At 38.2% G+C, this 23,966-nt stretch overlaps 1 protein-coding gene across 11 annotated transcripts in view; it reads right to left on the bottom strand.

Annotated features, from left to right (window-relative positions):
• Positions 1 to 22,913, bottom strand: part of STARD13 (StAR related lipid transfer domain containing 13) — a 514,444-nt gene extending 491,531 nt beyond the window's left edge. For 6 of the 11 annotated variants that reach the window (XM_077868114.1, XM_077868126.1, XM_077868116.1 and 3 more), the window contains exon 1: positions 22,724 to 22,913. The gene's annotated coding sequence lies outside the window, so the exon portion shown is untranslated. Of the gene's footprint in view, positions 1 to 21,248; positions 21,531 to 22,723 lie in introns of all 11 variants that reach the window. The other 5 variants (XM_077868118.1, XM_077868123.1, XM_077868115.1 and 2 more) reach the window with 1 other exon arrangement.
• Positions 22,914 to 23,966: the final 1,053 nt, after the last annotated feature.

Genomic DNA, 23,966 nt, shown 5'->3' with positions numbered 1-23,966 from the left:
ACTGAAAGTAAAACTAATAACAGTTTCATGGTTCACTGGATATAAAAACACATGGATTCCCAAACTATTCATCTTCAAAGACAACTTAATGGGGCACAAAAATTTTTACATTAGTAGCATACAATTTAGACTCAGTTACACTTGCTTTCTAATTCCAGTAAACCACTTATTCCGATGATCTTGGGCAAATTACTTCATTTCTTTGAGCCTTGTTTTTTTTCATCTGTAGACTGAGAATAGTAATAGCATCTCCAAGAGTTGTAGGGTGGGTCTAATGAGATGATGGATTGGTCCAATATCTGGTATCTAGTTGTAACAATATCTATTTTTTAATGATAGTACCAATTACATCTTTAATTTATACCATCAAAAATAATTAAATATTTAGGAATAAATTCAACAAAAGTTGAGTATGACATGTATACTGCAAACAGAAAACATCACTGAAAGAAATTAAAGAAGTCAATAGACCTCTCTTGTTCATGGACTGGAAGACTTAACACTGTTAAGATGGTAATACTCCTCAAATTAATCCACAGACTCCTAACAAAATTCATATTGCCTATATTACAGAAATTGCCAAGCTGATTTTAAAATGCATAGGGAAAGGCAAGTGAATAGCTAGAATAGTCTTGAGGAAGAAGAACAAACTTACAGTACTCAAATTTACTAATTTTAAAAATTATTACAAACCTACAATAATCAAAACAATGTGCTAATAGCATAATGATTGGCATACAGATCAATAGAATTAACTAGGTCCAAAAATGAGCCCATATATCCATGGTCAACTGATTTTTCAACTGGGGTACCAGGACCATTCAGTGGCGGAAAGAATATTCTTTCCAATAAATGGTGCAAGGACAACTGGATATCCACAAGCAAAAGAATGAAGTTAGAACCCACCTTATACCATAATTGGAAATTAACTCAAAATGGGTCAAACATCTAGATGTAGGAGCTACAATTATAAAACTCTTGGGGAAAATTGTATCCTCAGAATAGGCAATGGATCCTTAGGTATAACACCAGAAGCACAGGCAGCAAACAAAAAAGACTGGACTTCATCTAAATTAAAAATCTTTGTGCTGCCAAGGGCACTATCAAGAAAACGAAAAGATAAATCACAAATTTGGGGGAATATTTCCAAATCACATATCTGATAAGGGATTAGCATTCAGAATATGCGAAAAACATTTAAAACTCAGCAATAAAAGGGTAGATGACCCAAATTTAAAATGGGCAAGGCATTTGAATAGGCATTCCTCCAAAGAAGATATACAACTGCCCAACATGCATATCAAAAGATGTTCAACCTCATAAGTCATTAGGGAAATGCAAATCAAGACTTCTCCCTATAAGATACCACTCCTCATTCACTAAGATGACTATAGTAAAAAGGACGGACAGTAACAAGTGTTGGCCAGAATGTGGAGAAATTGGATCCCACATCCATTGCTGGTGGTTAGTAAAATGGTACAGCCACTTTGGAAAAATAGTTTGGCAGAGTTATCTTATGATCCAAAAATTTCATTCTTAAGTGTAAAAACAGGAGAAATGGAAACATATACCCATGCAAAAATGTTTACACCAAAGTTCATTATTGTCAAAAAAGTAGAGATTATCTAAATGTTCATTAGTTGATGAATTGATAAACAAAATGTGATATATTTATACAATGGAATTATTATCCAGTGCTTAAAAAAGAATGAAATATTGTTAAATACTACCACATGGATGAACCTTTATATTATGCTGCTTTAAGCTAGACACAAAAGCCTACATATTGTATGATTCCATTTATATGAAATGTCCAGAATAGACGAATCCATAGACACAGAGAATAGCTGGCTGGTTGCCAGGGGCTAGGGAAGGGGAGAATGGAGGATATCTGCTAATGGGAATGGGGTTTCTTTTCAGGGTAATGGAAATGTTCTGGAACTAGCAGTGATGATTTAGCAATGTCATATATAATCTAAAATCACAGAATTGTACACTTTAAAGGGGTGATTTTTTATGGTATGCAAATTGTATCTCAAAAATGCAATAGAGTAAGGTAAAAAGTTGAAATATAATTTGCTGAAAATTAATATAGGTAAATTTCTGTGAAGTATCCTGCCTGTGGTGCAAAAGCCAGTAGGTTAATTCATGATTTTACCTTAGTTAGTCAGAAGTGAAAGTTTTGGAAATACTTCTACCTGGATTTTGCATAGTGCTAAGTCTTCTGCAGCTGACTGAAGGGAAGGAGGCTTTGATCGAAAGAATATTACTCCGGAGTCAAACTTTGTGGCTTCTTGTCCTACTTGCCAATACCCATCCTGTGGTCCTTGACAAGCCACTTCTCACTTGAGCCAGACTCATTTCTCTCTTTGTAAAAGGGACTGCTTGCCCTGTCTTTAGCCCATGGGAGCAATGCTGAGAATGAGGATACACAAAATAACTGCATGGCATTTTATAGTTCTGAATGCCTTAGAAATACAAGCTAATAATAGAAATCCTTCTTTCTTATAATTAACTTTAATGGGGCATGCGCACCTAATCCCTAATGTCTTTCTAAATTCAGATACAATTATTTGGGAGAGGTTAATTCAAATTTAAATGTTATTCTATAGTAGATAAACAACAATAATAAACTTTCCTTTTGAATTGCATGAACTAAAATTCTGGCAAAGTATTATACAACTGAAATCAGACCTGCAACAGTGGATAATTCCTTCAGAGAAGAAATATATTTGTTGGCAAGAATTGATGGCATTTTTCCATAACAATTTTAATACATCAATCCGGAAGGCTAATATATAGTGGTCAACAATTAATGACATGTGAGTCTATACTAAATGGAGACTTTGCAAATAAATCACTGTTTTGCTCTCAGATGAAGATATCTTTATTCTCTTGTCTCCCAGCCCATTCCAACCCTAATCTCCCCAGGTGTGTGTGTGTGTGTGTGTGTGTGTGTGTGTGTACCTGAGACCCTTTATTTCATCTATTTATATTTACCTTTTTTTTTTTTTCCTTATTGCTACATGCAAACCCTTGGGCAGCATGGGTTGTGGGTTTTTTCATCTCTAATTCCCCAGAATTCTATAGAGTGATGGGCACACAATAGATGTTTAATGAATAAGTAAATGAATGAATTAACAAATATAAATTGCTTGTAAATTTCCATATGAACACAGGCATTGCAAGCAGCCAGAAAGATGTTCCAGAGTTTGTTCCCAGACTGCTGAGTGGTAGCACTCAGGTAGGTTTGAAGTCTCTAAGGAAATGCTGGTGTGGACCCCACTGGGAGACTTGCAATAATATGCTTAAAAATAAGAAACATTTGAAGCAGAGGTTCTTAGCATGGAAAAATTTAAGCAAGTTAGTTAGTGATGCCATTCACTCTTGGTTCCATGCCAACCACACTCTGGCTTTGCCTTGCTCTTCTCTCACCACTCTATTTACATTTGCAGCATCTTATCCCACTTCCTACCCCCACTTTGCTGCTTTATTTTTCTCCATAGCAATTATCACTACATATTCTAAGTATTTGTTTATTGCTTGTCTCCCCTCTTGCCTTAACCAGAATCTAAATTCTGATTTTATATAGTCTGTTTTTCCCTTGCTCTATATTTCATACTAGAAATAGTCCCAGCTGGTCAATAAATATTTGGAAGGAAAGGAAGGAAGGAAGGAAAAGGGAAGGAGGAAATGAAGGAATGAGAGGAAAAAGGAGAAATGGAAGAAAAAAAAGAGTATCAGTCTAAAATGTATCTTGTGAGCTTTTGAGAACTTTTAATTATCCCCAGGATAATTTAGATGCTTGTGGAAACCCATATTCTCAAGGGGTTGCAATGTGAAGACAATGGCCAGGACTTTAAATCCTGGTTCTTTTAGACCAGAGACCCCTGGGGCTCATCTGAGAAGGGCAGGTGTGCCTAGACCAACCCTGTATTGGTCCTGTTGTCCCAAGAACTTTTCTAGAGCCCTCAGAACCCTGTAGCTCTCCAGTGAGGGTCTTGGGTGTAAACATGTTAGGACATGTTCACACTCTGGAGTGATAGCAATTATAAGATCTATTTAGCTAAAAAAATATATATATGCTTAACATATGATTCCACTATCCCTGCACATCTGCTCACTCATTCCACAAATATTTATTGAGTGCCTACTAAAAGCCCAGCCCTATGCCAGGTACTATGTATTGGATGCTGAAGAAGTCACCACATGCCTCCCAGGATTAGCAGGAAAAGGACACAGCAGGATTAGTAAAACACATGTTAAATTACTGGAAGCCCCAGAGTATCAAAACATATAGCAGAGGCTCTGAAATTACAGATTTAAAGTTCAACATGTACCTGATATGCAGATATTCAAAACATTTCCCTGACTTGCTTAGGGGGGTAATTTTGGGGAAAATTAAGCAGTTATTTAACGTATTCTTATAATATAGGTATGTAAACTTTCTTTAGAATCCTTTAATTTGCCTTGAAAGGCAAATTTAGACATAAATTGCCTCTTCACTTTATATATTCAAACATACCATAATATTTTGAAGTAAGTAGCTGAGCCCACCCTTTTACATAAGCCCAATACGATGTGAAGGCTTTCTCCAACCTACCTATACTATTACTCCAGTAAACCTACTGCCACTTCTTTTTTTCTTTTAAGGTTTTATTTATTTGAGAGAGAGATAGTGTGTGTGTGCACGTGCCTGCACATGAGCAGGGGAGAGGGGCAGAGGGAGGAGCAGACTCCCCGCTCAGCAGGGAGCCTGATGCAGGGCTCATCCCAGGACTCCAGGATAATGACCTGAGCAGAAGATTGATGCTTCACCAGCTGAGTCACCCAGGTGCTCACTATTACTTCTAATTACTGTATTTTTTTTCTGTTAAAAAAATATATATAATCTATTTTTATGTGGTAAAATATTAAAAAATAAAATTTACCTTTTTGACCATTTTTTAGCATACAGGTCAGTGGCATTAAGTACATTCACATGTTGTGTAACTATCACCACCATCCATCCACAGAACTTTTTCGTCTTCCCAAACTGAAACTTTGTCCCCTCTAAACAATAACTTCTCATTCCCTCCTCCCCCAGTCTCAGAAAACCACTGTTCTGCTTTCCATCTCTATGAATTTGACTTCTCTAGGTAATATAAGTGGAGTCACACAATGTTTATCCTTTTGCTAAGTGGATTATTCTACTTATAACATCTTCAAATTTCATTTTGTTGTAGCCTATGTCAGGATTTCCTCCCTTTCTAAGGCCACATTATGTTTAGTTGCATGTCTACCGTATTTTGTGCATCCATTCATCAGTTGATGGGCATTTGAATTGTTTCCACCCTTTGGTATTATGAGTCACATGGCTATGAACAGAAGTGTACAGATAGGATTATTACGGAGCACTTTTAACTTTGCAAAGTACTCTTATGTCTACAATTCATAAACCCTGTGGAAAATAGAGTAGATAGTACTTTCCCCTTCTGGCACAGAAGAAATCCAAATTATTGATGTTAAGCCACAGGGACAGTTTCTGCCTCTTAGCCTGAAGTGTCTTTTTCTCAACATACTTTTTCTTCTTCACACCAGTGATTTTTCACCAGCTGAAGACACCAGAGATGTAAAAATATCCTCATTGAGATGCAATTGGAGAGCAGATCAAAAGTCTTATTTTACTTGGGCATGCTAAAAGAAATCAGTAGGCCCAAAGTTTGGGGGGAAATCAATTTTTAAAATGTATCTTTCAGGCATCAGATGCAACTGTTGTTTCTCTAGCACAATGACATTCTGGGCTAACTAATCCAGACTTGGTGTTCCTCTTACCCCCTGACCCCACTCCAACTATACCATTGCTGATAAATTCAAACTTTGCATATGCTATAAGCTGGGAAACCAGACTATTGCCCAAACAAAATATTTAAATCTTGATTACTCACAGGCTTAAATCACACCTGATATGATTTCACATTCTGTTCTTGGATAACCATCCTCATTAAATTCCAGAGATGCCAATGCTCTGTTTGAACAGAGCTTTTGAAAAGTTGAGAGGTCCTCTGAGGACCTTTGAGGGAGGAGAGTAGAGACTAGGTATGTGGGCAGGGCAGGGTCAGCAACGGTGTGTGCACAGTGAAGCTCTTCCCAGTGAGGCTCCTGCCCAGGTAGAACCAGGATTTTTCTTTTTGCTGATTCATATTTGCACAGTTTTTTTCTTTGCTAAATTTATATGTTTCTTTATGTCAATAAAATTAAGCCAGATTTTCTTTTTCAAAATGGCCCTATTATTTATGCTAGTTCTTATAGTTTTTCACTGTCTAAAAAGAGATTTCTGACAATTAAAATTTCTCTAATTGTTAAAATCTCTCTGATTAGAATAATCCTATGTCAGTGGGAGCCATCCTGAATCCTCTGGTTTCCCTGGCTGTCTAAGTTCTACCTTCATTTGCTGGTCCTGATCAGGCCTACATCCTTGTGATGTGCACTTGTTTTTCTTTGATGGTAACACCTGCTGGTGGTTCTCACTGCTGTGTCAGGGAGGTAGGACACTAAATAAGTATTTGATTTGTGCTGTTAGTTCCTCAATGGTGCTGCTTCCTTGATAGGGTAGTTAAATTTAGCAAATAAAAATATATCCAGTTAAAACTGAATTCCAGGGATCCCTGGGTGGCGCAGCGGTTTGGCGCCTGCCTTTGGCTCAGGGCGAGATCCTGGAGACCCGGGATTGAATCCCACGTCGGCTCCCGGTGCATGGAGCCTGCTTCTCCCTCTGCCTATGTCTCTGCCTCTCTCTCTCTCTCTCTCTCTCTGTGTCTATCATAAATAAATTAAAAAAAAATAAAATAAAACTGAATTCCAGAAAAACAACAAATAACTTTTTATAAGTATGTTCCATGCCATATTTGGGACATACTTATACTAAAAATTTATTTGATATTTACCTGAAATTAAAATTTAACTGGGTGCCTTGTATTTTATCTGACAACTTTATTTTTTAGATTTCTCAAGGAAGACTGCTCAAAGAGCCAGAGCTCATAGTGTCACAATAAAAACAGAATCAACTGCTCCTAAATACAGAAAGCAAGTTCAAATGCCAGTAAGAATAAAGGGGTCTGAGCCTAGTGATTTGGAATCACCTAAGCCAGATACCAAATCACAATGTTGGTTTACAAGAAAAGAGATATGAAGGATTTGCCTCTCAACTTCTGGTTCTCTTTTAGAAACAAATACTGATAAAGTCCACCTTCCCAAATGATTGACCTGAAAAGCAGGGTTTGTAAAGTTGGTCAATGGAAGAGGAAGTTAGAAGGTAAGGCAAGCTCTGACATTTACTGAATGTTGTTAGTCCTGAAAATTTGGGGGTAGGTAGGGACTCTACTAGGGAGTATATGTCTGTGTGATGGGAAGGGTAGGAGAGAAGAACAATATGACCTCCCAGAAAGAAAAACAAATCTGATTAAATTCTAATATACATTCAGGCTCAAATGATGATATATCATCATTTATTTCTTGCCCAGGCCCCAAAACTATTTACCAGAGAGCCCTGATCAGTTTGAAGTTCTACATGTTAACTTGATTATATGTAGAAACTCTATTGCATGTATGAAATGAAGTTAAATTTTGCTTTGTTTTGAAAACTTTGTAATTGAAAGACTATCAGAGATGTAAAAATACTGTTTGAAAGCATTAATACTCTTCTTAAACAGACTTGACCAGAAGAGGTAGGAAATCCAATTAGTGTGTGGCTGGTCAAGGGTACAGGATAACCTTGATTTGCTCTCTGGCAAATCACAGGCCTTTGTTTGACCTTTATATTTCTCCCCATTTTCCTAAGCTGATAAACCACGTGTTTGTTAATGTACTTCAGTGTGGCCTTGGGTGGGTTAAGCCTCTATTAAGGATATATATATAAAAAAAAAAAGATAGAACGACTGTTCTTGAGGTCCTTTCAATTCAGTTTTACTGAGAAAACCCTCACTCTCTGTACCAGATGTGGCCTCCATGCTTTCAGCTGCTTTCTTGAAAAACAACAAATCTGTAGAAATAGTGGGCACACCATGCTCTATTATACTTCCTTCAAAGTTGCCTCAGAAGAGATCACAAAGGGGTAAAAATAAATTCTAAAGCTCATACTCATTAATTTGAAACCTGCCACAATCCCATCATGGATAAGGAGACAAAGTTTTCCCAAAAAGGAAATAGAAAAAGCTGATAAATGTATGAGAGAAAAATTGGTCTCAATAGCAGCAAAAAATAATACTACAGGTTAAAATGAGACACTGTTTTCTCCATAAACTTGGCAAGGTTTTGAGAACACATCAAATTCAGGGTCAATGAGAGTGTGATGAGGTGTTTATTACCTTCTGCTGCTGATAGTAGTTTGAATTAAAGTACCTTTTCTAGAAAATAGCTTTCTAATATCAAACAATATTGTTTTCAATGATAGAAATCTTAGACCTATTCTTTTTTTTTCTTTTTTTATTTTTTTAATTTTTAATTTTTTTTAGACCTATTCTTAGTAAAGGGTCCAAGATAGTGTATGAACAAAATATTGAGGCAGCATTTTAAAAAATACAAATTCCATAAACTAAGCAAAGGTTTAGTTGCTCGGAGATAGTTTATTATATTTTATATGTGCAAAAGAGAAAGTATTATGCATCGAATATTTGTCATGAATTTTTTATTATGAATTTTTAAAACATGGGGAAATGCCTTAGTCATATATTGAATTAACAAAGAGGAATGCAAACTATATAGACTTTGGGATCAATTATTTCAAAATAGTAAACATGAAACTGCAAAGAAATACACAAAATGTTAACAGTGGTTATTCTTAGGGGAGTATGATTCTAGGTGATTTCTTTCTTTCTAGAGTGATTTTTACTCTTTTCTATATTGCCCAAATGTTCTACAGCAGTCAGAAAAAATATACATACAAGTGGTCAGCTGAATACCCAGAGCATGGTTTTAAGAATAGAGACTATGAAAATATTGTTTACTCATTTATTCTTCACATCTACTATCTGTGTAACTCTGGGGTAAATCACTTAATTTGTGAAAGCATGAATTTTCTCACCTATAAAATGGGGACAATATTGCACTAACTTTCTCCCAGGTTTGTTATAATCACCTGAAAGGATGAATATAAAGAATGCCTTCATATGACTTCTTCTAAGTCAAAAAATACTTAAAAATCTAAAAGATGAGTTGCAGTTGATCTTATGACATATTTCTATGTGGTGACTACCAGGTACAAGGGTACAGTCTGCGGCCGTGCAACATAAATAAAGCACATGGATTAAATGAGGACCAAACTCTTAACTCCCTGGGAGCCTGTTCCAGGGCCTTCCTTTGCATAGGTTCCTGCCCTAGTGCTGGTGAGCTAGGGAGGCCATTGTCCCAAGGGATGGGGGGGGGAATAAAGTGGGGTTGGTAATGTGGGACTTTGAAAGTCAGGCTTTACAAATTTGACCTGGACTTATTAGGATAAAGCTATGATGTGTTGTTTCATTTGCTTTGGGCTTCAGTGTCACAAAAGGCAGCTGGTTTGGGGACATTAGCCTAAGAGGGGCCTGTTTGCTGGATGGACTTAAGGGTCAGGTGAGTGGAGGGACGAACTTAGCTAGGTCAGAGTTTTGGCAGTTCTGGAAGAGAACATGATATGTCTGGACAAGGCTTTGGTGGGAGGAAATGTGTGACTGTCAGAGAGATTGCTCAAGGAAAGAACTGTGATAGATAAAACACAGAGAACAAAGGGGAAGGAAGACTCAAAGATATTACTGATACATCTCCTCCAAGAGACTGAGGCACGGCTGTATTTGTTAGCAATCCCTCCTAGGAGACAGAACATACAAGGTGACAATGACCAGGTTGTATGTGACAAAAGAGGTCTGATGCACCTTCTCTGCAGCAAACAGTGCAGGAAGCCAACCATAGCCTCTGCAGCAATGGCCCAGAGCAGTTGGGACTTAGCCAGTGACTGTCAGCTTCCCAATTTTTAATACTTGCTTCAACTCAGGACTAATCAGCCAAAAATGCTCCTCTAAGCAATCATATAGGAAGGTCCACTTCTAGCTAGCCCTCCTCCAGCCTCAGCATGCCAAAAACCTTCAATGGGGTCATACCCTGAGACTTCTCTTTTTTCCCCTGTAAGCTTCCCAACTCCTCTGCTTGCCAAATCTCTGCCAAATGCATGTGATTGGTGGCTGATTCTCCTGCTATAGTAAATGTCGAATAAATTACTTCCATTTTTTCTCATTTGGGTGGTCTTCATTTATTTCCACATTCCATATCAGCCTTCACTCTTCCTAATAGCAATATCTAGGGAGGCAATTTGGTGAAATTGAGGGAAGGCATCGCTAGGAATCACTTCTAGCCCCCAAGCTGACTCTGTAACTTTGGGCCCTCTCTTAACCTTTGGAACACCTGTCTCCTGAATCTTTAAAATGAAACTTGTCTATCATGAGGTAGTGAAATTCTGGTCCTCAAAAAGATCTAGCCTGTCACCATAGAGAGGAAGTCCAACAGATCTTTACTATCTACAAATATATTCCCTGCTCATAATTTCTGAACAGGGAGAGAGAGAGAAAGTGGGAAAGGAAGAGGGAGGAGGGATAACAGGAAGGAGGAAGGCAGATGGGCTCTCTCAGATCCGATCTAGTTTATCGTTTCACCAAAAGGGAAATGAGAGGCTCTTGATTCCAAACTCCTTTGAATGAGGAGGTCAGCTTTTTTGTACTTGCCTAAGCCTGATGCTGCAGCAACTGTTCTTCCTCCATGACAAAGTCTCACCTCACCCCTCTGATGAGAGCTGGACAGCTTGTAACAGGAAAGGAAGTGTCCAAGTGTTACCTCTACAGGAGGAATGGGAGCTGGGTTATATGAACACTGGTGGCTGTCCCCAGTCCCTTCAGAGATAAAATACAGAAATTTCTTTGACATAAGAAATCACAAGTCCTTTACAGTCAACACTGAGGATCTGAAAGGAAAAGTGCTGAGGAGGCACTAATTTTTCAATGCCATTATTTCTATTCTACTGCCCCTTCCACTCAGTGAAACTACCCATGGAGGCTTTTTACATTCTACCTATTTCCTCTTTGTGGCCCATGTCACACATCACACGACACTAAATAAGGATTTAGTAGCAGACACATTCATGGAGTTTTTACTATTGTTGAATTTTTGGTGTCACAGAGAGAAAGAACAAAACACTAAGAGTTCCATATAATAGCATGTATCGTTTGAGGTTTCCTTCTGAGAACTATGGAACTATGTTGATTTTGCATTGGATGAAAATTCCTTTTAAGGCATTTCTAGCTTGCTGCACTGATGGACTTAACAGTGCTGTCTCTCACTGCGAAGAAATCCAACAGACTTGGCTTCAGTGCTGGGGCTCTCTCTTGTTCTTACCACTGCTTGGAGCAAGTCCATTGCCCACTTTGAACCTCAGGTACCATACTTAAAGTCAGCTTTCTCCTCTTGGCCAAAAAAATAACATGAAACAATGCAAAAGACTGTTTATAAACTATCTTGTTAATGTCTGAATGATGAAAATAAAGGACGGCCAGAGGGGGTGGGTCCCTGTTATTGATCCAACTTGTTTCAAGTTCAAGTGCCAATCAGGAAATCATCCAATAATACAATCCAGGCTCCTCAAAGGCCTGCTTCTTATTTAAGTCAGTTCTTCATTGTGTTTTATTTAATACTCCTTGTTGGATGGGGCTTAGAACAAGAGAATACCTAAACCTCTGGACATTTTATGCAATTTATGAAAAGTCTTCAAAGTAGTAACCCTGAGGCATTTTTCAAGGAGTGTATGATCCCCCCCCTCAAAAAAGTCAAGAATTGGGGGATCCCCGGGTGGCTCAGTCGTTTAGCGCCGCCTTTAGCCCAGGGCATGATCCTGAAGACCTGGGATGGAGTCCCGCATCAGACTCCCTGCAGGGAGCCCTCTGCCTGTATCTCTATTGCTCTCTCTGTGTCTCTCATGAATAAATAAATAAAATCTTTAAAAAAAAGAAAACAATATTTTTCTACCAACTCCCTTCTCCTGCCAGTTTCTTAGTACTGGCTAATTTTGACAGAAAGACAATGGCTTACAGAATCATTTCAAACAATGGAGTAATTACTACCTCAAATATTTTTTTCTCTTATGGAAGAAAGTGCTTCTTTATTTTGGCTCTCCTATTTTTGTTTCAATAATAAGGCTAAGTAATGTTTAACCAACTAGAAGCTTGCTGGCTTTCAGAGGCAGCCATTGAGAAAGGACTGATCTGAAATAAGAGAAGAAGGAACCATTAGACTAAAAATAAAATGAATTCCAAGCTTTGACTCTCTCCAGGGTTCTCTAGAGTGTCATAACTTATGGTTAATGAGGGTCCCAAGGGAAAAGGTCATAAGTCAATGTCACTCTGCTGGGTCAGTGCAAGTCATTGAGCTAAATGTGTCAGTATATTTTGCCCTTGACCACAAGGACTTGGAATAAATCAAGGCATAAAATAACCTGACGTGCTCCTAAAGGAAGAGAAGCTGCTACTAAAATGAGACTGAGTCATGTGGTAAGGTGTAAACATTCCTTTAACATCAGGACTTTTTGGCAGAATTTCTTGGAATGGCTTGCCACAGTTTCTTAACCTCTAAATGGAGGAAATCCTTCCTAATCTCTAAATGGAGGAACATTTATACATCTCCTCCACGGATCCCAGAAGAAATGGCCAAAGCTTCTGTGAAGTACTTTGTGCTGCTGTTTTAACATTACTAATACATAGATCGGGACTTCCTGTATAGAATCACACCATTTATAGGCTAGACATGATCTTAGACATCATGTTAGTATAAGAGTTACCGTGCTGAGCTAGAAAGAAGACTCCTTGGCAATATTAATAGAGCATTGTGGTTAAAAGCAGGGCGTCTGTATTCAGGTTGCTTGGATTTCCATCACTTCACCTCTCTACCTCAGTGACCTCATATGCAAAATAGGGATAATTAAAGTACAACATTCATAGGATATTGTGAAGAGTAAAGTTCCTAGAGTGTCTGTCAAAGTAAGTGCTATGTAATGTTTGCTCATATAATCGAAGAATTTCACGTAATATTAATTATGTGGTTTAAAATTTGTATTAACCACAAAAGAACCTTTGTATGTTTGAAAAGTGGTAAATCACCTATATGGGAAACATTTATCTATTCAGTTCACACAGCGTTCGGTGAACATTCTTAGACCAGTTGCAGTCACTAGAAATAATTTGTCTCTCCTATAGCCTTTGTCCCAGAATTTGGGAACTAAGATTCATCTATCCATTCAGCATCTATTGAACACCTACTACGTGCTAGCCACTGCTCTAAGTATTGGAAATACAGCACGGAACATAAGAGTCAAAAGTCCCTCATCTCATGAAGGCTACAGTCTAATGTAATGAATGAGTTAATTCTTTGGTCTACTTTTTTCACCTGGGGTTCAGAGAATCCTCAGCTAATTGTCCAAAGGTACACAGCTAGTCCTAGATCTTGTGATCCCCTGATATATGAGAATTTTTAAAAACCTTGTTTACCATGCAGCTTAAAAAATGTCCAGAAGATGTGTTTGATTGTCAAACTAGCTAATACAGAAACAGAGCAGTCACATAAAAACGCATTGGATATTTCATATCTACATCATGTGCTTTCCCTGGGGTCACCACACATCCCATTTTCCTGTCCTGTCACATTCATCACACAATGCCATTTCAGTTACCTCCACTTAACAAACTTCTGAAAGCTAAAGTGATGAGTGAAGACAATGGTGATGATAAAGAAAGGAGGGTTTTTACTATGGGAATGTTATTAAAGGAGAGACAACTTCATCTTGAGAAGTGTAAGCTTCCTGCTTCATGTAAGTTATGCTTCTGCACCGGTTGGGATAAAATGTTTCTGTGGATTTTTTCTTTTCCAGGCTTTCCAGATTGTACCCTAACATGTTCAGAAATACTTACCCTGACCTCTCAGAACTTATGAAATAAACTTAATTTATTTTCATTTTTTGTTTATATAGAAATATATAGGAAAGTGTATAAATAGGGAGCTTTAGGGGTGTGTGTGTGATGCCCATTTACCTTCCCAACTATTGCATTTCTTCATTTCTAAGACATTGTTCTCTGAGATAAAGCATTCGATTTTGTATGAAGAAAGAAAAACAACATTCAATTAAACAATCATTTGCCATCAACTAAAATTCATCCAAATTTCAGAGAAGCAAAAACATGAAAAGAACTTGAGAACTCTTCATTGGTGAACAAAAATTTCATACAACCCATTACAAATTATGTTTTTAATGGATGCTGAATAATTGTTGCACTGAAACACTTTGAACCTAATTGTTTCAAATATCCATCAAAAATGGCATCTGACCGGGAAAAAAGTAGAATGCTAAAACCAAGTCTGCACAAACTGAAATAGTTATAGATGAAATGATGATGTCTTGGATTAACATCACAAAAATATCTGAGGTAGGCACAGTGGGAGTACATAGATAAAACAAGATTGGCTCTGGATTGATAATTGTTCAAGTTGAATTGCAAGATACAAGAGAGCTTGGTATACTATTTTCTTAAAATTTCAGAAAAAAATTATTGTGTATAAAGCATTAGTAATAGAACCCCTCATGAATAGGATTGGGTCGTCTTATATGGAAGAGGTTCATTCTATGCTCATAGTAGTAGCTTCCAGATGGAGACTGTAAAGAGTATTCCCTGGGGCTGTGAGTGATGAGGTGAGTGTGAAGTATGCTAATTGCTAGTCCTTCATCTTCTATCTGAAAACCTTATATTTTGTTGAAGCTGCCTGGGTCTTACCTTTTATTACAGTGATAGTTGGCTAGTCCTTATAATTGCTTCTAGTCCTAAAGGCCACCATGCTGCTTTACATCAGTATTTGGTCATCTTCAGAGGGTATACAAGGTTGGTATAAAAGATAATTAAAAGCAGAAATAGAAATTTAAAATGTAATAAAATGTTCCAGTCACTATGGTAAGTGGCTTACCATGTATGAGTTTATTTAATTCTCATGACGACAACCCTAACTTGTTAATACTATTATGATTTTATTTTTTACCCATGAGGAAACAGACCAAGAAAATGAGTGCATTTCCCCCAAGTTGGCAAGTGGCAGGGCCCGGCTCTAACCCTACACCTATGCTTTATTTTTTTTTTAAGATTTTATTTATTTATTAATGAGAGACACACAGAGAGAGAAAGGCAGAGACAGAAGCAGGCTCCATGCAGGGAACCCAATATGGGACTCGATCCCGGGGCTCCAGGATCACACCCTGGACCAAAGGTGGCACTAAACTGCTGAGCCACCCGGGCTGCCCTACACCTATGCTTTAAACCACACTAGGTATTGCCTTCCTTCCAGGGACACCGGATTAAGAGCAATGGTAATCATAGCCTGCCGAGAATCACTTGCAGACCAGAACTAAAGAGAGCCTCAAGCCAATAATCAGCAGATACAGATGAGTGAAAAAGAGCACAGGCTCAGGAAAGCAACTCTTGTAGAAACAAATCAAAAGGAATACAGAAACCTTTCCCAAGTAGATAAACATAGTTCTAGCAGCGGGACAGGCAGAAGAGACCAGCTCATGGATGGTTTCCATTTTCTCCTGAGTCTTTAAATCATTTCAGAATGTGCTCAAACTTTGTCAAGCCTCTCATGCCTGGGTTTAGCTGATGTGGTACTCATCATCTCCTGGATCTAACATGGTCCTTCTAGACTTCCTCAGCTTGTTCCACTCCACCTAGAATCTTAATGCTCATTAACTGTCATGATATGAAGAGTATTTTCTTTTATGACTCTGTCCCTGCAGGGCCCTAACTGTCCAACCATGCTTTGTTACAAAATCTAATCATTATCCTCAATCTTTTTTTTTTTTTTTAAAGATTTTATTTTATTTATTCATGAGAGACACATACCAAAAGAGAGAGAAGCAGAGACGCAGGCAGAGGGAGAAGCAAGCTCCCTTCAGGGAGCCTGACGTGGGACTCGATCCCAGGTCTCCAGGATCAGGCCCTGGGCTGAAGGCGGCACTAAACCACTGAGCCACCCAGGCTGCCCCATTATTCTCCATCTTGTAGAGACTCTGAAGATTTCTCCCACCCTGATAGGCTAGGTACTGCCGTCTTCTCCATATTTACCACAGGTGCCTCAGTAACATTGAAATAAAGAGATCTTTTGTACTGGAAAGTATTGATTGGTCCATCATTTGGACTTTGGAATTCGAGGGTAGTTCAAGGATGACACATGTACTCAAGCAATGGAAGTGGGATGCCTACGTGGCTCAGTGGTTGAGTGTCAACTGCCTTTGGCTCAGGGTATGATGCTGGGTCCTGGGATGGAGTCCCACATTGGGCTCCCTGCAGGGAGCTTGCTTCTTCCTCTGTCTGAGTCTCGGGCTCTTTCTCTGTGTCTCTCATGAATAAATAAATAAAATCTTAAAAAAAAAAGAAGCAGTGGAAGTCACACAGGGGATGGCATAATGATGAGAAGCTTGTACTAGAGCTAGCACAGGGCTTGGTATAGCATTTTCCATTTGCACTCCTCCCCTATGCTTTTAGCAATGTCACCGAAAAGCACATTGCCTTCTTTGTCTTCACCATATGGAATTTACTATCAACCAAAATCCTAAAGTCTTATTTTACAAGTACATGTTCTTCCAATGAGTACTTGAGCATTTATATTGATGTCAAAGTAGTCTTATACTTACCACTGTTGCATAGTCTAGGTAAATTCAGATCATTATTCCAACCTGTTAAAATCGGTTTGGATTTTGATGATGTCAACACACTAATGTATTCATTCTTTTTGGCTTTATATCCAGAAATCTGTTTAACATACATTTACCCAAAACACTGACCAAAATATTTATTAGGATAGGACTAAGAATAGAGTTTTTTATAAGCCATGAGGCTGCCCTCCACACACATACACACACTCCTGGTTGCTAAGAAGCACTTTCTAAGTATGTTCATTCAACCAGTTATTAATCTGCTTAATTGCACTAACTCAGCTCATATTTCTTAATCTTGTCTCCAATTATATCACGAAGAAATTACACAATGCCCCACTGAAGTTCATGAGCATTTTGTCTGTTCCATTTCCTTGAACTATTGTTTCCTACTAATTCAGCCAGATTTACTTTGACTAAAAACAATTTGACAAAAAGCAATTTGGTTAAGAAGACAATTTTGTCAAAACAATGATCTAGATAAAGAAGAATAATACCAATCAGTGTGTTTTCAAGGTTGGCCATTTTTGTGTACTACTGGAAAGAGTTGTGACCCATTTTATACTTTATATATTTTTGTCAATATTTTGTTTTTTTCTCAATAATTTGATTTTTAAAATTTCTAATTCATTTCCCATTGTTCCTATCAAGCATTGCTTATAATGCAGACTAACTGAAATAACATAATTGTTCAGCAATTAATTAGAAGAATGCAAATTTTCCAACAATGGATGATTGTTTTTAAAAATGTGCTAAGTTTCAAATACCATATGGTAGGTAAAATATCATATATAGCCATAGGAAATACATATGGAAGGCTGTTATACACTAATGCACGATCATTGGTTGACACTATTTAGTGGAATTATCTTTAAAAATTTGTCCTGGTTTGTATTATAATTTTCTTTTTTTGTATTATAATTTTCTATAACAAGCATGTGTTGCTTAAAAAGTCTAAAGTAATACATAAATCATAAATCACATTTGTAGTCAATTGTTCAATCACTCTATTTGTTTCAAGTATTTAGCTCCTTTTGTTGGATTCTCATTCCCTAAACATTTCCTTAATTGTTTAAATTTTTCACAGTGTAAACAGAACAATTGTTTGAAGATGAACTCTAGAAACTATAAAAGAGCATTTAAAGAGTCTTACAGTGCTGTAAACCTGTCCCATGTTTTATCATTCATACCTGAATGTATAATGACTGAAGATACTAATTTTCACTAATTTGTTGTGTTGACCAATTTGCTTTTGACCAAATTATTCTTGGCTAAATAACATGCTACCATCTACCAGGCCAGTAATACATTAGAGGAAAAGATGCAATTATCCTGATGATTCTCTTTTAAGCGAACCTATGCTGGATACTAGGGATCCACTGGCATCACGTTTGGACACTCTACAAACCATTCCTTTACTAACCCATTTTAGAATCTTGCCAGTTTGAGAAAGTTTAGTAGTATGTATAAGTTCCTTTCGAAGCTGTCTGAAGACACCAATTGGGAATAACCTCCTACTTGAAAATAAATGTTGATAAATTCAGCTAGGAGGCTGTCCAAGCACTCTCTTCTAAGTATTTTACATTGACCTATTCTCAAGGAAATTGTGCAACTTATCCATCCCCTAGTGTCTCTACAGAATGAACTCAAGAATATGATATACATTTCATATTCTCCCACCCCATAGTTTTCCCATGCTATTTTCTCTTAACCCACCTTAACTATTATTACTATTATTTTAAAAATCAGTGTGGTTCCAGGGGCCATAATTCCTGCTTGGCCCTGCCCTTACTTCCTGGTCTATATTTATAGTTGTCTGAGAGGGAAAGTGTATAAGGAGTCACCAAAAGCTCCTGAGTTGCCAGCCAACCCTTCTTGAGCCTTCTAAGTGCTGCTTCCAGGCAAATAGGTGATAGGTTGCACTTTATATGATTTTGCGTAATATACCATATTACATAAGACAAAATATTTAAATTATTTTCTATCTTCTCTGTAAAAGGACTCAGTCAGTATCATTAACTTTTACATTGTTGCCTTTGCCTTCCTAGGGTTTGCTTAAAATAATCATATCTCTCAGTGTTTGTTCAATAGACTGGCATGCCCATGTAATCTCAGTGGAAACCTGTAAAATGATTGAGGGATGTGAAATCATCACAGCTAATTTCCTATTCCTTCAGGCTTTCATTCATTCAGTAATGAATGAAAAGGAAAAAGTAATAACAACAAACATAAAGGGAATGATTGGTTCTAGAGACAAATGAGACATTCTTTAAATGTGAGTTCTAGAATGGTGGTGATTTCATCAGGATTTGGTTGTTAGAACGACAGAGAATTCTTATTCCTAGCACCTATAATTCCAGTGCCTTTGTCTACCTTTTGGGAATTGCAACTATGAGGAAAAGACTCAGGGCTATCAAAGATGAAAAACCCAAGAAGCTGAGTGAATTTTTCAATGGAGAGATGTCATCTTTGATAAAAGAAATAGAGAAATCTTGAAAAAAAAATTTCTGGTCTCTGATTAGGTCATTTTTTCTCCTGAACTGCTATTGACAATATATTTCACCTCTGTTTTGGCCCATTTTCTACCCCTAACCTCCTTTTTTTTTCCTTTTAATTTTATTAAAACAAGAAAAAGAATTACAAGAATGGCTCTGATGTAGTGTCTGCTTAATGAAGCTAACACAGTGCCTAAATATTTATTCTCATGTACACGGTATTTGGATTGCAGATGTGTAGAAATGTTGTCAAGTTAAAAATAACTCTTTCTGTAAGGCAATGGCACATTGGAATGCTAATCCAAGCCCACTGCTTATCTTTCTGAGACGAGCATCCTGGGTTTCCCAGCTGTACCAAGTAAACAACCCCAGCCTCATTTCCTTAGGAATCTTCACCTTTTTTGCTTGAGCTGTTTCTAAAATGTGTGCTGAGACTAGCAGGAAACAGAGTAACAAGAGCAGGAGAAAAAGCCTAAGATAGCCACTCTTGGTTCCAGAAGACCCTGTCCCCCCCACATTCCCTGTTGCATGCTTGGGGGGGATATTTTCTTCCCTCCAGACTAAAGGTAGCTTCGACATTCTGATCCTAGGAGTGAATGAGTACCTCGCCTAACCTGTGTGCAGCTAATCAGTAATATGGCTCAAAGGGTAGGCTCATGGAAATACCTGGAGCCAAGTGAGGCAGCTTCGTCCTAGAAGGGAGAAAGCCTGGGGAAGGGGAGATAATGGCATCTAGGCCATTCCCCCACTGCTGTTCCTTCAGACTTTAGGTGGGGTGCCCTAGCTCCTCTGGGCCTTACCTTCTCAGCCTGTAAACTGAGAGGGAACCTGTATCACAGGACTGTGCCTAGGGGGCTGGAGTGAGAAATACAATAGTGAGCAAGAATCTGAAGGTTTTGTGTGGATGCCCCGTTGATGCTGACAGTGAGAAGAACACAGAAAGGGGTTGGGGACCTCAGGGGAAGCTTGAGATCTCCACAATAACTTAGTCCGCAGGGAAGAGACAAAGTAGGAAAGCAGGAGAAACATCTGGACAAAGATTTAAGAAAAAAAACAGTGTGACTATAGTGGAGGGTTTCTCCTGTATGGTCTCCAGAACACAGAAGGTTTAACATCATTTCTTCCTACAACAGAGAAATATTTTACAGTGATGCCCTCTTAGAAATAGAGTATTTACAGAGCTACAAGCATAGACTTGGAGTCTGATCAAATTTGAACAGAAACATTAAAGTTCCTGTAAATTTCTACAAAAAGACTGGATTTCATTAACATTAGACACAGAACTGCCTTATAGATTGAACTTGCTCTACATCATTTTATATCCGACAAACCACTAGCTCTTAATTTGCATTGTAATAACTTCCAGCTTCCCAGCTTAATTTGCCACAATCACAAGGAAGTGGTCCACACACAGCCACACCTGATCCCGACAGATTCTCCAGGCCTTGCAGAGAGGTGCTAACACAACTGTGGCGATGGGTTTCTCTAATCCCTTCCCGTGCCTCAGCAAGCACCAAGCCACACTTGGGACAAAGACCCACAGATCTGGACTGACATCTGGTTGCAATTCCACTGGGCTTTTCTCTCTACAGAATTAATCCTCCACACACACCCATTTTCAAGTGGCAAAGATAATTTAATCCTGTTTTAAAGGACACTGATTCCTCAAAGCAGAGAGAAAAACCCATCCCATCCTGGACACTTCCACACAAGTTGAAAAGTACAACAAATCAACGTGACTAATTTCATTATGAAAGAATTTTTCTTCTTTAAGCAGTGGCTTTGTTGTTTTGATTTGGTTTGGTTTGGTTTGGTTTGGTTTGGTTTGGTTTGGTTTGGTTTTTTTAAACCAGAGCTGTATGTGCATGTTTGAGAGTGAGCTGTTATTCTTAAAGGCAGCAGGAGAGGCAGCATGTTAAAGTTTCACATTAAACAACAAAGAATTTCAAGGAACATCCTCAAATTACATTCACAGTTTCAAAGTTCAAGAATTGTGGCAAAGCACTGCTTACCTTCCAATTTCAGGTCCCAGGAGGTCTTTAAGTCTAAAGTAGTACATCAAATGTGCAGGATTTATTTTCTCGCATAAAAGTCTAATCTGTCATAGCACCCAGCTCACGGGGAGGAACCAACCTCCTCTTCCCGAACACCAATGAGGGAACCAGAGGAGCACATGTGGGATGTGGCTTTCCTGAAAGCCTGTCACAGTCTGCACATGCTCTTTGTAACGGAGGTGCCAAATCAACCCTGGCGTGAGGCTCACAAAGCACCTCATTGTGAGGTCCTGGCCAAATCTTAGGGGAAAGAAAGGATTATTAAAAACAGCTCTAGCCAATCTGTAGTTCTCATGCTTTTGTTGGGATGGGCCTCTCATTCATTAAAAATATAGGGAATTATTTTTTCTGTTAGCTTCCTGGGGAACAAGTAAGACTTGTAACAACTCACTAATATGTTGAGATAAGAGGAAAAGCTTATCTCTTGGAACTCTGCTATGCTCCTGCCTGCTGGGAAGAGGGCTCTAAAGTTAGAGCTCCATCTCACCTCTTAGAAAAGTGTCTACTCCCTAACAACAGACAGAAGGTTTTATCGGCAGGAAGTTCACAATTATGAGTGTACAATAAAGTGTGCTAACTAGGCCGCACCAAGCCCAAAGATAAAATAAAAATCTACTGCCTCTGTGTCATAAAATCAACCCGTGACATTGACATAATATTTCAAGAGGGCTTTCCATATCAAGCTAACCAGAAGTCATTGTGAAGAGGAGGTCCATGTCCTCTCGTGTGACATAGATGTACAGGGACCAGGAAAACATTTGGTTTTACTTTCGCATCCACCTGCTACAATGTGCCACAGAAAAGAAAAGAGGCATTGGGTGGGAAAAAAATACATCAAAATAATCAAACCTCTTCAAAATCCATATTAAGACTTGAGCCATGATTACTCTCCGCTTAGAGTTTGATGTTTGTTTGGCCTTTCTGCAGCCCTTCCTAGAGGACTCTAGCCTGAAGCAATTAATCATGGTGAGCAGTTGGTTCTGGGTATAAATAAAAGAAAGGCAACATCTTAAAGTAGAGAGTGGGACAAAGAGACCCATGTTGAAGTTCTGACTCTGGTTTACAACCAACTGTAAGCCCAGGAGTCTCTGGACTTCAGTTTCATTTTCTCTAAAATGAAGGAGTTGGACTAGTTCAGGAATAGAAACGGAAATGCAAAGTTCAGCCAAACTGAACTTTGGGCTAAAGTGAGATGGAAAACACCGGTCTCTATTTTAAAAGTAACTATTATTCCACAGTGACTGATCCTATTTTGTGATGGAATGAATTATACCAAATCCTCTGATTTTTAAAAAGCTAGAAATTCAGATTTTTATGTGAAATCTAAGTTTTAGAAATCTCCTTACTCAAAATGTTTAATGAATGCCATGAATACCCAGCAAAATCTATCTGTTGGTTAAATTTGCCCTGCAGGCTGCTAATGTGGCACTTACAGTATAGATGATCTTGAGTCTTCTCCTGCTAGGAAATAAATAATCCAGGGAAATTGGCCCTTAGAGAAACTTCCAGCATGCTTGGCAGTCGAGATAAGAGGCTGCCTAGTACTTCTGTGGTGAAATTAGGGATCCTCACTCCCCTGCTTTATGGTAGTGTCCACACCATTGATGACCTCACATGACTGATTTTCTTTGGATAGGACTCGTGTGGAATCCATGAGATCACTAGCATTCTAAGAATCTGATGAGTGAAAAAAGGCAGAAGAACCCATATAGGGGGAGAAAAAAATGTTGTTCCAGGAATATCAAAAGCAATCAGATGCAATGCTACCAGTCTTATCTCAAGATTGAAATACTGAAAGTAAAAGCAAAAGGTCCAATAGAGCTTATGATAAGTAGCTATGTTTGGTTGAGGGGAAGAAAAGTTTATTGACTTGCTCAATAAAAGAGAGATGTTTTGATACAGTGGGTTGGAGATGTGTGCCAAACAAAGTTGACTAAATAACTCTCTCCTTGGTCAATAGAAAACTAAAGTTAGGAATACTCAGTCCTCATGGTCTGACCAGTACAATCCTTCCTGAGCCACTGGATGAGCTCTGACTGGGTGTAGGATCCCTCTTTGTGAGTGAGGACTCATCCTTGTTGAGGGAGAGGAGTGCTGAGTCACCAGGGACCAAGGCCAGAGCCCTGAAAACATGCTCAATAAATATTTGCCCTGCCTGATGAACCCTGGCAAGGAGACTGTGGACCAAAGATCGAGATGGGTAGGCAAAGCCTTTGATCTTTCAAGACTTGGCTGCAGTCTGAGTCATTTCATCTCAGGGAATTTCCTTTAGCCTCTCAAGCTGCCTTTATTATAGAGTATCCTTTATTTTTCTCTTAGTTTAGTCCCTAAATTGAATTTTGATTTTTTGTGTGTGTTCTTGTTTCATTAAACTAATACTCTCTTACTCACATTTTTATTTCTACAACCTAGCACAGTCCATGCTTGGCACAGGAAAGGAACTTAGTAAATATTGGCTCAATGCATTAGTGAATATGCAAAAAAACTAAAAACTAGAAGTAACATATGTATTATAAATGCAGTGAAATTAAAGTGATAAAGCAAGTCTTTGGAAGAAAAATTGGTTTAGATATATTTTTATGAGGATTATTTTCTCTAATATTTTTCAATTTCATTCTATTATGGATTTTTAGTTTGCATTTGTTTAAAACAATGTTCTTCATTATAGTAGTTGAC

This window comes from Canis aureus, chromosome 24 (assembly GCF_053574225.1).
Source record: "Canis aureus isolate CA01 chromosome 24, VMU_Caureus_v.1.0, whole genome shotgun sequence".
Taxonomy (NCBI): domain Eukaryota; kingdom Metazoa; phylum Chordata; class Mammalia; order Carnivora; family Canidae; genus Canis; species Canis aureus.
The sequence above is the reverse complement of the archived record's forward strand: the minus strand, read 5'-3'. Positions and strand labels throughout refer to the sequence as shown.